Here is a 17141-nt window from a genome sequence, read left to right as displayed (position 1 = left end):
ACAAAACTACGAAAGGTGACTTGGCAATGGAGGAGACAAAATGCTGTCCACTGAAGATGCTTCAAAAGAGAGAAACGCGTCTGGTCTAAATAAGCCCCTTATTACAGTTGCAGAAGAGGAATATATTTCAGTACTATTGGTGAAACTGCGACTGTGGAACAAAAACAAGAAAGAGAACATGATTACCATTGTGTATGTGCCATACCTTTCCTTGATTGAAGTGCTTTAAAATAAAGCCAAAGGCGTCCGGTGTAAATAATACTTTTATTACAGTCGCGAAAGACGGAATATTTCTCAATACTACATACGACACCTATGTCGTACTTAAATTAAATGAGATATTGTTATACAGTAAATTTTATATGAAATTTAGGTATCTTGTCCACATTTCATTCTCAACATTGTGACAACTAAAATCGACCATACGGAAAGTATACGCTATGGACTTCTACCTCTGCAAACTCTTCAAAATTTCGTGCAATGGTTTACTACATTTAATGCTGCATAATAACTCCGTTGAACATCGAAACAAAATTAAGTCATTTATGGGGAGAAGGTATCAGTCAAGAAGACGTGTAAAAGTCAAATTTTTGGGCCAAATAGTTTTTGTGAAATCGAATGATAAGTGTGTCAAAGCAGAGGGAACACCATGTGTCTGCACAGGCGAGCAGTGCAGTGATGACAAAATCGCGCACAGCGCGGAATACGGCGAGCACGTGTCTGCAGCAGCGAAAGGGTTAATGAAGAGACAAAGCACTAGAAATTTCAAAAAATTGCATTCAAAAGAATATAATTCATGAAGTAAGGAACTTCGATATTGTTTTTAAATAATAAAAATATTAAGCACCACACAAGGTTTGAACTCATAACTTTTCGCATAGCAGCCCAGCACCTTAACCGTTACACTTACGCACCTCATCTGCCTACAAAATGCAATGAGGACTATAACACGTGACGCAGAATACTGACACACTTGGTATGACTATGAACTACTCACGCTTCGTCGAAGTACAATAGGAAATAAACAATTACCGCTGTTCTTTATTGCGAAAAAGCGGTTCGTGAGAGTGATACAAACACCTTTCCTTGCTATCGCCTGAATTAGGAGTAGTGGTGGGCAGGAAATCGCGTATCTGTTAGAAATCACAGTGACTGAGAAGTCACAGATATCACAGTAGCAACTTTACAGAATCTAACTGCGATTTCAGTCACAGTTAGCAGTCGCAAGTAGTATTTCATATTCAAAGACGTGAGCCTTCTATTGGTCGAATTTAGCACTACTTTCTGCGATTTCAGTGACAAGTCGCAACTAAGAGTCGCAAGTAACAACTAAAAAGCGCGGTTAACAGTGGCATCTGTTGGCCAAAGTTCGTACTACGTCCATCTCTGCGGTACGCTATGGAGTCCAACTGCGATTTCCGTGACAAGTCGCAACTAAGAGTCGCAAGTAGCAACTAAAAAGCGCGGTTAACAGTGCCATCTGTTGGCCAAAGTTCGGACTACGTCCATCTCTGCGATACGGTATCGAGTCTAACTGCGATTTCCGTGACAAGTCGCAACTAAGAGTCGCAAGTAGCAACTAAAAAGCGCAGTTAGCACTGCCATCTGTTGAGCAAAGTTCATACTACGCTATTCGCTACCGAGTCAAACTGCGATTTCCGTGACAAATCGCAACTAAGAGTCGCAAGTAGCAACTAAAAAGCGCAGTTAACATACTTTTCCTAGTGTCATCTGTTGATCGACGTACGTATTTCGTTATGAGAGCCTTGTGCCTCACGAGTTCGATGTGCTGTGTGTGCATATGAAGGGCTTATGTCAATAGTGGTACAAGTCCATTTTTGTTCATTTTGAGATACAGAGTCGTAAAGTTAAATGAGCGCTGACAAATCTGCATTTGAGATACCAGAAATATTCAAGCATATGGCTTCTTGCTAGAGATGAACCTTTATTTATGTTTGTTTGGATCACTAATTTCAAAAGCATTATAGACAGAAAAGTGGAGGTAATGGACTTGTACTACTATTGAAATAAGCCCTTCATATTATATGACGACATGCACATTCAGCATCAGTTATGGTTGGTCAAATACTGCTGTGACTCTGAATGTATTATATTAATAAGAAACGACATTGCCTTTTTCTCCTGAAAATATCAAGTAACGTAACAAATGTGTTTGATTCTGCTTCCAATATGACAGTTTTGGTTAATACTCCACATGCCTACAGGACTTTGCAATGTTAACACAGCAGAACTCAGACATCTGTATAAGTGTAGAGAAATGAAAACAGTCATATGAATGCCTCACTTTTGTTCCGACACAGTTCAAGACTCAGGAGAAAAGTTTTACACCTGGTGTTCTACATGGCAACTTCACACACAAGAACTTTTTGCCGACACTACTACCACCTACATAAGTAAGCTTTTCCTGTGTTACTTTCAAGTAATGCACTTAAGCTATTCCTGATTTAACTGGAAGATCTGTACTTCCCACTTTCATATCAACAGCCTCAAAATGCATATTGTAGACTTCTGGATATGTTACAGGTCAGTGTCACACCAAGATTGTGGAGAAAGGGGGGGGGGGGCGGCATGTCACTCTCCAACAAGGGTTTACCAATAAGTAAGTGGTGGAAAATTATGGGTATAGGATGGCTTAAACATGTGGAAAATGAGATTTTTATTATTCACTCACTGTATTTGACATTTATTATTCCTTTAAAATCGCACAACAACTTCAATAAAACACAGTTTAATCATTCACACACTTATTTCACAATTATTTCACTTTTAAACTGCAAATCCTCTAACAGCTGTCTTGAATCTTCACGAGTCTCTCTCAAAAACAGCCTTGATGTGGATAGATACGTACAGCAACCAGTAATCAGAGTCAGAACTGTGTCTGCAAAAACACAAGGATTATTAAACAATTTTTGCTGTCATTAATTACTAGCAATATAACTGACAGAGTAGATTGCTAATATTTGCTATAATGAATATCACATTTGCAAGAACGATCTCACTGAAGTAATTAAGTCCATCGAAACGCTTAGAAACTAACCTCTCGTCTGACGAAAACGGTCTAAAGACGCAGTGGCAATTTCTTCAGATCTGTTGACAATGATATTTTGAGTTATCACTTTACTGAGTGACTGAAATGTAGTTCATGTACCTGTGAACATAACAATATGTTAGAATTCATTTTCTAAATACGAACTATTACGGTACTGTACGGCTACTTACATATTAATTACACTATTAATATTTTCACAGTTGTTTCTTTAATACAAAATTAAAGCCAACGGAAGAAAAAACGTAAAACATACTTGCCAATGACAGGTTTGTTGAGATGCAATTTTCTGTGTTGACAGATGTAACTTTTTCATACGGTGGTAAGTCGCAGAAATCGCAGGAATCACAGAATCGCAGAAGTAGCAGAAGTCACAGAAATCGCAGAAGTAGCAGAAATCGCAGAAGTAGCAGAAGTCACAGAAATCGCAGAAGTAGCAGAAATCGCGGAAGTAGCAGAAATCGCAGAAATAGCAGTGGCGGAGGGATACACGACCAATGTTCCTTAACTGCGACTCTTAACTGCGACAAATCACAGTTAAGAATAACAGATACTGAAAAGTAGCATTCACAGAAATCACTGATATCGGAAAATCGCAGTTTAGCCCATCACTAATTAGGAGTCTTATTGCTTGTTTGGTTTAATTAATTAGTAGAATATGAAGCAAATGGTATAAAGAATGCTTTTTCCAAACTTCCTATAAAAGAATGTCTGCTATCAAGACATTGCTTTTGTTCTATTACTTTATTTATGACTGAACGTTTCTAAAACTGAAGACACTCGTCCATGCTCTGCACTGCAGTTGAGATGTGGCAACGTCGTTCTCTGTTCATTGGCTGACTGTGTTTTGTGACGTCAGATGCGCAGAACGAACCTAAACTCGGCCGCCAACATAAATGACGCGCACTTTAGTATATCCAGTATGATCCAAGGTGCACTCGAGTACAGCGCGAGTGATTCACTGGTCAGGCGGAATGAAGCACAGAGCTGTGTTTACAGTTCCATGTGTGGCGACCATCACGAATCCGGCGGCTGGCCGCGCAGCAGAGCCGAGCTTTTAGGCCGCGCCATTAATAGTTAGGGTCCGGGTCGGCGAGAGAGCGGAAGGTCGCAGTGAGGCAGTCTGGACGCGGGGCGGAAGTGACACAGCTTGGCTCCGTTCCTGCCCCCAGTAATGCACCCCGCCGCTGGGCCGTTACTGCGCCAAATGGTGCCCCCATGTCGCACAGCCCGGCTCCGTTGCATATTTGGCCGGCACTCAACTGTCGCCATATACTGCTGCACTCATTTCAACTTCTCGTAACGAGATGCACGCGAACAACAGGTGATTTACGAAAATCGTATTGAAACTGTCGTCTCGAGGATTACGATACTGGAGAAGGGGAGGAGTGGGGGTGAAGTTTCCGATGAACTCATTTTTATAACTGATAGCTAATATACAATGCCACACAAAAACATGAAATAACAACACTAGGATAGCATAATAAAGCACGAAAATAACGCAGTGTGCTACTACGACGGGTCCTCAATAAGTAAAGCAACACTTTTTTTTCTCAGTCAGTTGGAATTCGTTGTGGAACATCGTGGAATATTCCCGCTTCGGCCCGGATAGATGGCAGCGCTTGCAAGCAGAGTGCTGTTACTGAGTTTCTTTTGGCGGAAAATCAGAGCATAGCAGATATTCAGAGGCTTTTGCAGAATGTCTACGTAGACCTAGCAGTCAACAAAAGCACGGTGAGTCGTTAGCCGAGGCGTCTGTGACCATCACAACAAGGTCGCACAAACCTACACAACCTCCTGCGTGCCGGCCGGCCGCACACTGTTGTGACTCCTGCCGTATTGGAACGTGCGGACACTCTCATTCGAGGTGATCGACAGATCAAAATCAGACATCTCGGTGCACAACCCGACACCTCTGTTGGTAGTGCTGACACACTCGTGCAGCAGTTGAGGCAGTGAAAGGCGTGTGCCTGGCGCGTTCCTCGTCGACTAACGGAAAACCATGAAGAGCTGCGAACGATGAAAAAAATGGAAATCAGCGTTTGGCGTCGTTGGCTGGGAGGCCCCTTACAGCGCAGGTCCCACCACCTGGGTGCAGGTCTTGTTACAGTCGACGCCACATTGGGCGACCTGCACGCCGGATGGGGAAGCAATGATGATGAAGACAACACAACACAACAACCAGACCCTGAGCGGAGAAAATCCCCGACCCAACCGGGAATCGGACCCGGGCCCCTAAGGACGGCAGTCCGTCACGGTGACCATTTTTTCTTTTCTTTTCAGTTTTTTCGTTTTTGATCGTTGGGTTCGGTCGTTGCGGACGTCACATGACATCCCGTAAAGTTCGTTTGTTGATCCTTCGACTCAGTTTTTTTATTACAGAGACCAACCAGCTCTCTGGCCGAACACGCTGAGGTACCGTGCCGGCACCATTCAGCTACCGGGACGGACAGCAACGAACGATCATCTGTGCGGAATTGCTTGTGCGTTACGAGCCTCCTCGTGACAATTTGCTGTCGAGTATCAACATGGGCGATGAAATGTTGATTCATCTCCTCGAACCGGAAACAAAAGGCGAAGAAAATGTTCACAGCTACACCCTTAGGCGGTAAAGTAGTGACGACGGTCTTCTGGGACTCAGAAGGGGTTTTTCTTTTTGATGTCCTCCGTCATGGTGTAACGATCAACTCTGAAATGTAATGTGCTACCCTCAGTAAATTGAGAAACGAGTTCAGCGTGTTTGTCGCCACAAAAATGCAAACCACTTCTCCTTCTCTATGACAACGCAAGGCCTAACCCAAGACTACGCACCTGAGAGGAGCTCAAAAAACTTCATTGGAGTGTTCCTCATCCGTCCCACAGCCCGGATCTCGCAACCTTCGACTTCCATGTGTCTGGCTCAATGAAGCAGGCACTCCCAAGCAAGCAGTACATGGATGCTGAGGAGGTTATTGATACAGGAACACGTTGTCTTCGACGTAACATGCGGGCCTACAGGACCTTACAGAAGGATAGCCTAAGGCCGTTACATTAAACTTAGATTACGTTTGAAAATAGAGTTTTGTAGCCGAAAGAGCCCCCCCCTCCCCATGAACCATGGACCTTGCTGTTGGTGGGGAGGCTTGCGTGCCTCAGCGATACAGATAGCCGTACCGTAGGTGCAACCACAACGGAGGGGTATCTGTTAAGGGGCCAGACAAACGTGTGATTCCTGAAGAGGGGAAGCAGCCTTTTCAGTAGTTGGAGGGGCAACAGTCTGGATGATTGACTGAACTGGCCTTGTAACACTAACCAAAACGGCGTTGCTGTGCTGGTACTGCGAACAGCTGAAAGGAAGGGGAAACTACAGCCGTAATTTTTCCCGAGGGCATGCAGCTTTACTGTATGGTTAAATGATGGCGTCCTCTTGGGTAAAATATTCCGGAGGTAAAATAGTTATCCATTGGGATCTCCGGGCGGGGATTACTCAAGAGGACGTCGTTATCAGGAGAAAGAAAACTGGCGATCTACGGATCGGAGCGTGGAATGTCAGATCCCTTAATCGGGCAGGTACGTTAGAAAGTATAAAAAGGGAAATGGGTAGGTTAAAGTTAGATATAGTGGGAATTAGTGAAATTCGGTGGCAGGAGGAACAAGACTTCTGGTCAGGTGAATACAGGGTTATAAATACAAAATCAAATAGGGGCAATGCAGGAGTAGGTTTAATAATGAATAAAAAATAGGAGTGCGGCTAAGCTACTACAAACAGCATAGTGAATGCGTTATTGTGGCCAAGATAGACACGAAGCCGACGTCTACCACAGTAGTACAAGTTTATGTGCCAACTAGCTCTGCAGATGACGAAGAGATTGATTAAATGTACGATGAGATAAAAGAAATTATTCAGATAGTGAAGGGAGACCAAAATTAAATAGTCATGGGTGACTGGAATTCGATAGTACGAAAAGGAAGAGAAGGAAACGTAGTAGGTGAATATGGAATGGGGTAACAAGTGAAAGAGGAAGCCGCCAGGTAGAATTTTGCACAGATCTAAGTCGAAACAAGGCCCCGGGAGTAGACAACATTCCATTAGAACTACTGATAGCCTTGAGATAGCCAGCCCTGACAAAACTCTACCATATAGTGAGCAAGATGTATGAGAGAGGCGAAATACCCTCAGACTTCAAGAAGAATATAATAATTCCAATCCCAAAGAAAGCAGGTGTGAAAATTACCGAACTATCACTTTAATAAGTCACGGCTGCAAAATACTAACGCGAATTCTTTACAGACAAATGATAAAACTAGTAGAAGCCGACCTCGTGGAAGATCAGTTTGGATTCCGTAGAAATATTGGAACACGTGAGGCAATATTGACCTTACGACTTATCTTAGAAGATAGATTAAGGAAAGGCAAACCTACGTTTGTAGCATTTGTAGACTTAGAGAAAGCTTATGACAGCGTTGACTGGAATACTCTCTTTCAAATTCTGAAGGTAGCAGGGGTAAAATACAGGGAGCGAGAGGCTATTAACAATTTGTACAGAAACCAGATGGCAGTTATAGGACTCGAGGGGCATGAAAGGGAAGCAGTGGTTGGGAAGGGAGTGAAACAGGGTTATAGCCTATCCCCGATGTTATTCAATCTGTATATTGAGCAAGCAGTAAAGGAACAAAAGAAAAATTAGGAGTAGGTATTATAATCCATGGAGCAGAAATAAAAACTTTGACGTTCGCCCTTGACATTGTAATTCTGTCAGAGACAGAAAAGGACTTGGAGCAGTAGTTGAACGGAATGGGCAGTGTCTTGAAAGGATGATATAAGACGAACATCAACAAAAGCAAAAAGAGGATAATGGAACGTAGTTGAATTAAATCGGGATGATGCTGAGGATATTAGATTAGGAAATGAGACGCTTAAAGTAGTAAATGAGTTTTGCTATTTGGGGAGCAAAAAACTGATGATGGTCGAAGTAGAGAGGATATAAAATGTAGACTGGCAACGGCAAGGAAAGCATTTCTGAAGAAGAGAAATTTAGAAGGATGTAGGTTGCAGTAAGTAGTGGGAGACGAAGAAGCTTGCACAGGATAGAGTAGCATTGAGAGCTGCATCAAACCAGTCTCTAGGCTGAAGACCACAACAACAACAGCCGAAAGAGTGGGGAATGATAAGGTGCATTGGAATCCTGAGTAAAACCAACCTGTTTGCAGAAAAAGTGTTGCATTTCTTTTTTAATATTCTTCGTTTACGGCGGAGACATTAATAGTACTTCAAAAAGGTGAAGCGTATTGAAATAGTTGCTTTATTAATTTCCATTGTGCAGTGATTAGTGCGGTAATTTGTTGAATAAGTTTGTTAAGAACTTAGGACAAAATATTTGCCTTGAAAGAGCACAATAGTCACTTTGGAGTGCTGTAGCTGGCGTACAACTTGTACCGTGGGGGAGGGGGGAGGGTCATGTGACCCTTCACTGCTAACGTAAGTTGTGCCAGTAAAGTGTGTACGCGCGGCAGTCAGTTTTACGAGATCAGTCTGGTTAGGTGGATCGACGTGAACGCTTGACAGAAACAGTTACCGTGTTTGCACTTGCCCATGACCAGGCAGTGAGTGAAGTTTCCTGGTTTGTTGGCGTACTGAAGTGAACTGTCCAACCTGTCTGTAAGCAAGTGTGTACCACTCGCAGTCGATAAGAACAGACGTAAAAAGATTCAACAGACTGAACCGAAGGCGAGTGTTGCACCTTATCAATGACAGTCGGTTTCAATCCATGCAAGACTTGCTGTTGCCAGTGAATGCAGGTACACTGACCAGCCTGAACATTATGACCATCTACACTCCTGGAAATTGAAATAAGAACAGCGTGAATTCATTGTCCCAGGAAGGGGAAACTTTATTGACACATTCCTGGGGTCAGATACATCACATGATCACACTGACAGAACCACAGGCACATAGACACAGGCAACAGAGCATGCACAATGTCGGCACTAGTACAGTGTATATCCACCTTTCGCAGCAATGCAGGCTGCTATTCTCCCATGGAGACGATCGTAGAGATGCTGGATGTAGTCCTGTGGAACGGCTTGCCATGCCATTTACACCTGGCGCCTCAGTTGGACCAGCGTTCGTGCTGGACGTGCAGACCGCGTGAGACGACGCTTCATCCAGTCCCAAACATGCTCAATGGGGGACAGATCCGGAGATCTTGCTGGCCAGGGTAGTTGACTTACACCTTCTAGAGCACGTTGGGTGGCACAGGATACATGCGGACGTGCATTGTCCTCTTGGAACAGCAAGTTCCCTTGCCGGTCTAGGAATGGTAGAACGATGGGTTCGATGAAGGTTTGGATGTACCGTGCACTATTCAGTGTCCCCTCGACGATCACCAGTGGTGTACGGCCAGTGTAGGAGATCGCTCCCCACACCATGATGCCGGGTGTTGGCCCTGTGTGCCTCGGTCGTATGCAGTCCTGATTGTGGCGCTCACCTGCACGGCGCCAAACACGCATACGACCGTCATTGGCACCAAGGCAGAAGCGACTCTCATCGCTGAAGACGACACGTCTCCATTCGTCCCTCCATTCACGCCTGTCGCGACACCACTGGAGGCGGGCTGCACGATGTTGGGGCGTGAGCGGAAGACGGCCTAACGGTGTGCGGGACCGTAGCCCAGCCTCATGGAGACGGTCGCGAATGGTCCTCGCCGATACCCCAGGAGCAACATTGTCTCTAATTTGCTGGGAAGTGGCGGTGCGGTCCCCTACGGCACTGCGTAGGATCCTACGGTCTTGGCGTGCATCCGTGCGTCGCTGCGGTCCGGTCCCAGGTCGACGGGCACGTGCACCTTCCGCCGACCACTGGCGACAACACCGATGTACTGTGGAGACCTCACGCCCCACGTGTTGAGCAATTCGGCGGTACGTCCACCCGGCCTCCCGCATGCCCACTATACGCCCTCGCTCAAAGTCCGTCAACTGCACATACGGTTCACGTCCACGCTGTCGCGGCATGCTACCAGTGTTAAAGACTGCGATGGAGCTCCGTATGCCACGGCAAACTGGCTGACACTGACGGCGGCGGTGCACAAATGCTGCGCAGCTAGCGCCATTCGACGGCCAACACCGCGGTTCCTGGTGTGTCCGCTGTGCCGTGCGTGTGATCATTGCTTGTACAGCCGTCTCGCAGTGTCCGGAGCAAGTATGGTGGGTCTGACACACCGGTGTCAATGTGTTCTTTTTTCCATTTCCAGGAGTGTGTCTAATAGCCAGTATGTTCACATTTGGCACGGGTAACAGTGACGACACGTCGTGGCATGGAAGGAATGAGGCCTTCTTAGATAGCTGGAGGACGTTGGCACCATATCTGCACACAAGAGTCACCTAATTACCGTAAATTCCAGGGAGGGGAGCAATCAGCTCTGACGACACGTTCAGTCACATTCCAGATGTGTTCAGTTAGGTTCAGACCTGGCGAGTTGGGGGCGCCAGTACATCAACTAGCCCTCGCCATTGTGTTCCTCGAAGCATTCCATCACTTTCCTGGCCCTGTGACATGGCGCATAATCTTGTTGAAAAATGCCGCTACCATTGGGAAGTATGTCGTTATGAAGGTGCGTACGTGGTCTGCAACCAGTGTACAATACTCCTCGGCCGTCATGGTGCCTTGCACGAGCTCCACTGGACCCATGGATGCCCACGTGAATGTTCCCCAGAGCATAATGGAGCCACTGCCAGATTGTCTCTATCCCGCAGTACACGTGTCAAGGAACTGTTCCTCTGGAAGACCATGGAGTCATGCCGTCCCATCGGCATGATGATGAAAGCATTCGGATTTATCAAATCATGCACCGCTCTGCCAGTGCGCCAACGTCCAGTGCCGATCGTCACGTGCCAATTTTAGTAGTAGTTGACAATGTTGTGATAAATGGGAATGCCGTGTGCCTAGGGCCACCCGTCGGGTAGACCGTTCGCCTGGTGCAAGTCTTTCGAGTTGACGCCACTTCGGCGATTTGCGTGTCGATGGGTATGAAACAGTGATGATGAACACAACACAACACCCAGTCCCGGAGTGGAGGAAATCTCCGACCCAGCCGGGAATCGAACCTGAGCCGTCCGGTATGACATTCCGTCGCGCTGACCACTCAGCTACCAGGGGCGGACAATGTTGTGGTGTTAACATTAGCACATGCATGGGTCGTCGGAGGCCCATATTTAGGAGTGTTCGGTGCACTGCATATTCAGACACACTTGTATTCTGCCCAGCGTTAAAGTCTGACGTTAGTAAAATCAAATGGCCCTGAGCACTATTGGAGTTAACATCTGTGGTCATCAGTCCCCTAGAACTTAAAACCACTTAAACCGAACTAACCTAAGGACATCACACACACCCATGCCCGAGGCAGGATTCGAACCTGCGACCGTAGCGGTCACGCAGTTCCGGACTGAAGCACCTAGAACCGCACGGCCACTCCGGCCGGCCTGATGTTAGTATCGCCACAGTTCACAGCCTGTCCTGTTTCAGCAGTTCGTCCAATCTACAACGTCCGACATCTGTAATGACGTGTGGCCGCCCAACGCCATGACGTCTGGACGTGGTTTCCCCTTTGTTTCACCACGTGATGGAGACTCTCATCACAGCACTCCTCTAACACCCGACAAGTCGTGCACTTTTAGAAATCGCACCCCTTCCTTCCTTATTCTGCACACAGACAGCACACTCCCTGGTACTATATGCATCGTGTATGTGTCTGACTAGCAGTCATTCCTCGTCAGGTGACGCTGCTATCGCTTGGACAGGTTTATATCGATAGCAGGTCGGTGCTCATAATGTTCTGGCTGATTAGTGTCTGTGTCAATAGATTTCCGAGAGAACGTTGTAAAGGGAATTGCTGTAACTGATAAATATAGTCGAATACCTAGCAAAAGGCTGTTGTTCAGAGAGGTACATAAGGCTTGAGGCGTAGCGGCTTATGACGATCCTGCCTTGGAGGCGGTTAAGTGGGAGATGTGTCTCAGAGCTGGGTAGTGACAGATGGTGACGCGAGACTGGACGCGCACGTAGTTTATGTATCAGCCGATAGAGGACAATATTGGATAGGGGGATTGTGATTTTAGTTTCGATTGTGCCCACTAGAGTGCACTAAAGTAATAGAATGTTTTTCATAAATTATTCTAATATTTTCATAAAGTGTTATTATGTCTTTTTGTGTATGTAAAACGTTATAAATGTGTGTTACCAGTATGAATGATGCGTGAGTGTGGTTTAAGGTTAATACAGGGTGTTTCAAAAATGACCGGTATATTTGAAACGGCAATACAAACTAAACGAGCAGCGATAGAAATACACCGTTTGTTGCAATATGCTTGGGACAACAGTACATTTTTAGGCAGACAAACTTTCGAAATTACAGTAGTTACAATTGTCAACAACAGATAGCGCTGCGGTCTGGGAAACTCTATAGTACGATATTTTCCACATATCCACCATGCGTAGCAATAATATGGCGTAGTCTCTGAATGAAATTACCCGAAACCTTTGACAACGTGTCTGGCGGAATGGCTTCACATGCAGATGAGATGTACTGCTTCAGCTGTTCAATTGTTTCTGGATTCTGGCGGTACACCTGGTCTTTCAAGTGTCCCCACAGAAAGAAGTCACAAGGGTTCATGTCTGGCGAATAGGGAGGCCAATCCACGCCGCCTCCTGTATGTTTCGGATAGCCCAAAGCAATCACACGATCATCGAAATATTGCATAAACCACGAGGTGTTCGCAGTGTCATCTAAGGCAGTTTGTACCGCCACAAATTCACGAAGAATGTCCAGATAGCGTGATGCAGTAATCGTTTCGGATCTGAAAAATGGGCCAATGATTCCTTTGGAAGAAATGGCGGCCCAGACCAGTACTTTTTGAGGATGCAGGGACGAGGGGACTGCAACATGGGGCTTTTCGGTTCCCCATATGCGCCAGTTCTGTTTATTGACGAAGCCGTCCAGGTAAAAATAAGCTTCGTCAGTAAACCAAATGCTGCCCACATGCATATCGCCGTCATCAATCCTGTGCACTATATCGTTAGCGAATGTCTCTCGTGCAGCAATGGTAGCGACGCTGAGGGGTTGCCGTGTTTGAATTTTGTATGGATAGAGGTGTAAACTCTGGCGCATGAGACGATATGTGGACGTTGGCGTCATTTGGACCGCAGCTGCAACACGGCGAACGGAAACCCGAGGCCGCTGTCGGATCACCTGCTGCACTAGCTGCGCGTTGCCCTCTGTGGTTGCCATACGCGGTCGCCCTACCTTTCCAGCACGTTTATCCGTCACGTTCCCAGTCCGTTGAAATTTTTCAAACAGATCCTTTATTGTATCGCTTTTCGGTCCTTTGGTTACATTAAACCTCCGTTGAAAACTTCGTCTTGTTGCAACAACACTGTGTTCTAGGCGGTGGAATTCCAACAACAGAAAAATCCTCTGTTCTAAGGAATAAACCATGTTGTCCACAGCACACTTGCACGTTGTGAACAGCACACGCTTACAGCAGAAAGACGACGTACAGAATGGCGCACCCACAGACTGCATTGTCTTCTATATCTTTCACATCACTTGCAGCGCCATCTGTTGTTGAAAATTGTAACTACTGTAATTTCGAAAGTTTGTCCGCCTGAAAATGTACTGTTGTCCCAAGCATATTGCAACAAACGGTGTATTTCTATCGCTGCTCGTTTAGTTTTTATTGCCGTTTCAAATATACCGGTCATTTTTGAAACACCCTGTATGAAGATAATTGTTTAACGAGTTATGTAGTAGGATTTAGTGTGAGAACATTTCGAAGAAGTATGGATATGGACAAAGGGGATTTTTGTAGAATAGATTGGTAAAGTAAGTTTATGGTAAAGGGAAAGTTAATTCGGGTATAGATAACAATAGTAAAGAACTTAGTGCATAAACAAAAAAAATGGTTCAAATGGCTCTGAGAACTATGGGACTTAACATCTGTGGTCATCAGTCCCCTAGAACTTAGAACTACTTAAACCTAATTAACCTAAGGACATCACACACATCCATGCCCGAGGCAGGATTCGAACCTGCGACCGTAGCAGTCGCGCGGTTCCGGACTCAGCGCCTAGAACCGCTAGACCACCGCGGCCGGCCATAAACAAAACAAAAAAATTATATTAGATAATTACGTCGGTAAAAAGTGCAGTCATTAGGTTTACTATTTTGCGATTGGTTATGGATGAAAAGCGCGGACTGACGCGGGAGAATGTTGTTTTGCTATTGGCTGTTGAGTAAACTGACCAACAGTAAAGCATAATTCTTCGCGCGCCTTTCTCTGCAGGTAGAAAAGACTTAGTGTTCTAGAGAAGAGTCGGAGCCTAGCCATGAAAGACATCGGATGTGTGTAGTAGTCAGTTCCGATGCACATGATAAGTTGCCGGATCTAGCAGTGTTTCATACATCAAAAGTGTGGTAAAGTAACGGCATAATTATTCCGATGGGCGTGTAGAAATTTCGGAATTTTTAAGTGAATTTTGTGACGACAAAAAACATATTCCGCGCGGCGTGTTGAGCAGGTCGGTGGCTAAAAACTGTGACTGCATTTGGTACCGACAGACTTAAATATTTAGCGAGCATTATCGATCTAAAACAATCAGTATTTTTGTAGCTCTTACGTTTTCGGGAAATGCAACACCATAAACTTGCTAACGTGAGTGAAAGGGATTGTGAGTAACTGTGTTAAGATTAGCACGGGCTTGGCAGTGATACTTGTTCACCTAAGTTTCAGAATATATTAATTGAGGACAAAATTTCCAACCTTTCATTTCGTGTTTCTCCCGAAACGTAGATTAGTGACTTTAATTGCAGCCTGGTTCACGTCGAAGTACAGTAGGTTTCACTCGGCTTCCCTACTGATGAAATTCTGAGACACAGGTAGGTGCAGGTCCGTCGTAAAGGGACGGAAAGAAACGCGCCGCCGCAGGCTGCATATCTGTAGTGGTCAAAAACACTGAAACTAAACAGTAAGTGACCGTAAGGTAGTATGGTTCGACGATTCACGATTTTGCCTCTTTTTCAAATGATGCACGGCGTCTAGTGGGCTGACCGGCCCAATGACGCGTTTAACCCACGGTGTATGAAGGGTGTTGTTCAAGCCACAGGTGGCACTGTGATGTTTTAACGGTATTTTTCGTACCTTCACTTGCTCCTACTCATGCAGAATATCGTGAACTTAAAGCAAGATGTTTATTACATCTCATTCTTAAGCTAGTATTACACGATGCACCCAACGTGTACAAGTCAGGGTAGACGGCTGCCACCTAGTGGTAGAATGGGTGAAGCTGCAACTTCAGCAGACGGTTTATCTGCCAGGGAGAAATAGGAACAGTTCTGTTCACTGTTGTTAGGAAGGCACTGCAAATGGACAATACAGTACACTACAAAAATTAATACTACCACTAAAAAGATCATATATTTTTATTATTCAATCTCTGTCCACCTACTACCATCTATATTGGTCTACGCTGATAGTATTAATTGGTTCGTGTTCCGTGTTACAATAAAATATTAAAACTACTTGTGTTTAACCTAATAACATAAAAATAAAGTTTCACATTCTTAATGTCCGTAAATCGACTATGATGTACATTGGGCGCGTCCTCCCGGCTATGGTGCCGACCCCACTCCCAGTCAGTACCACCCTTCGGTACTTGGGTATCGAATTTACGAGCTCCACACACCGCACAGTGGCCCTGGCTTACCGGCGGCTTTTGCAGCCGATTCGGCACCATGTCCGCGGTCAAGTGCACCGTAACTTAAACCAGCTCCAACGTGTGTCCTGTGTCCACATGTATGTCGCCCCTAAACTGGTACACGTCGCCCAGATCCTCCCAATGCCGTTACTCCATGGCCGCCGCATCCAATCAGCCTTTGGATATTTTGTGTCAGCAGGGGCACTTTTCAAAGTCCGCTACAACACTCTAACACTGCCTCCTGAAAAAGGTGGCCTCGGACTCGTCACGTGCGGGCACGATCTTCTGCACTCTTTGTCCACACTATGTTGCGGCACTGGCAGGGGCAGGTCCCGTCCTTAACACGCAGTCTCTTAGATATCCTCCGACCAGCTTCTCTCGATCCACCGATCAATGTGGCACCTATTTCTCCATTATTGTACCACGTCGCCAATTGTTTCATAGAACTCAGCTACGTTCGGGCCGATCTTCCAGTCACCCGTCCTCCCCGTACAAAAGATTATTATCGTTTGTTTATGCTGTCCAACCCTTGCGACCCCATGGTGCTACAGCATCCTGACATTAACTAGCGCACGGTTTGGGGGTGTGTGCATGCACCGTTTTTACCGTCGTCTGTGTCTGCACTCTGGTATATTTTAGTATATAGAAAATTCCCGACTAATAGTCGACTTTATCGCATAGGACTGGCCACCTCCCCACTCTGCCCTGACACCGACGAGCACCGTCTTACGTGCCCCTGAACGAAACGTAAGGCTCCTCATCCAACGAATCGTGGGCTTTTACCTCCGTGCCCCGCCAACGACGGTAACCCCGGATTTCTTGTTGTTGCCCCAGACATTTCACTACCCTCTTGCTAAGCACCATACCCTAATCTGGTATCGAGGACAGGCTTTAGAATACCTCTTTCAGAGTGGTCTGCATACAGTCCTTGACTTCTGGTACAAAGTTGTTACCGCGCATAGCACCTTCACCCGAAAACCATCTTACCGACAAACTTATCTCCGCAGCGTTTGACCCCCCTCAAAGCTTGGGTGTGCCATGCCTACCCGTCACGTGATGCAACACCCTCATCCACGTTCTCATGCATCGACAGCAAAAAAAAAGGGAAGGAGACAGAATATGATATATTTTGTTGTATTTAATGTTTTTATAATATTTTTTTGTTTAACTGACAGTGATTTGTATATGTTTAAATGGTACCTTGAAGAACTGTTGCATAGTGATTATATATGTCCTGTTAGTTTGTTCAATAAAGATTATTGAAAAAAAGTGGTCAGTGCGGTGGTCTGTCACGCCAAGGGGCCAGGGTTCAATTCCCGGTTGGGTTGGAGATTTTCTCAGCTCAAG

This window comes from Schistocerca cancellata, chromosome 6, assembly GCF_023864275.1.
Source record: "Schistocerca cancellata isolate TAMUIC-IGC-003103 chromosome 6, iqSchCanc2.1, whole genome shotgun sequence".
NCBI classification, from domain to species: domain Eukaryota; kingdom Metazoa; phylum Arthropoda; class Insecta; order Orthoptera; family Acrididae; genus Schistocerca; species Schistocerca cancellata.
The sequence above is the reverse complement of the archived record's forward strand: the minus strand, read 5'-3'. Positions refer to the sequence as shown.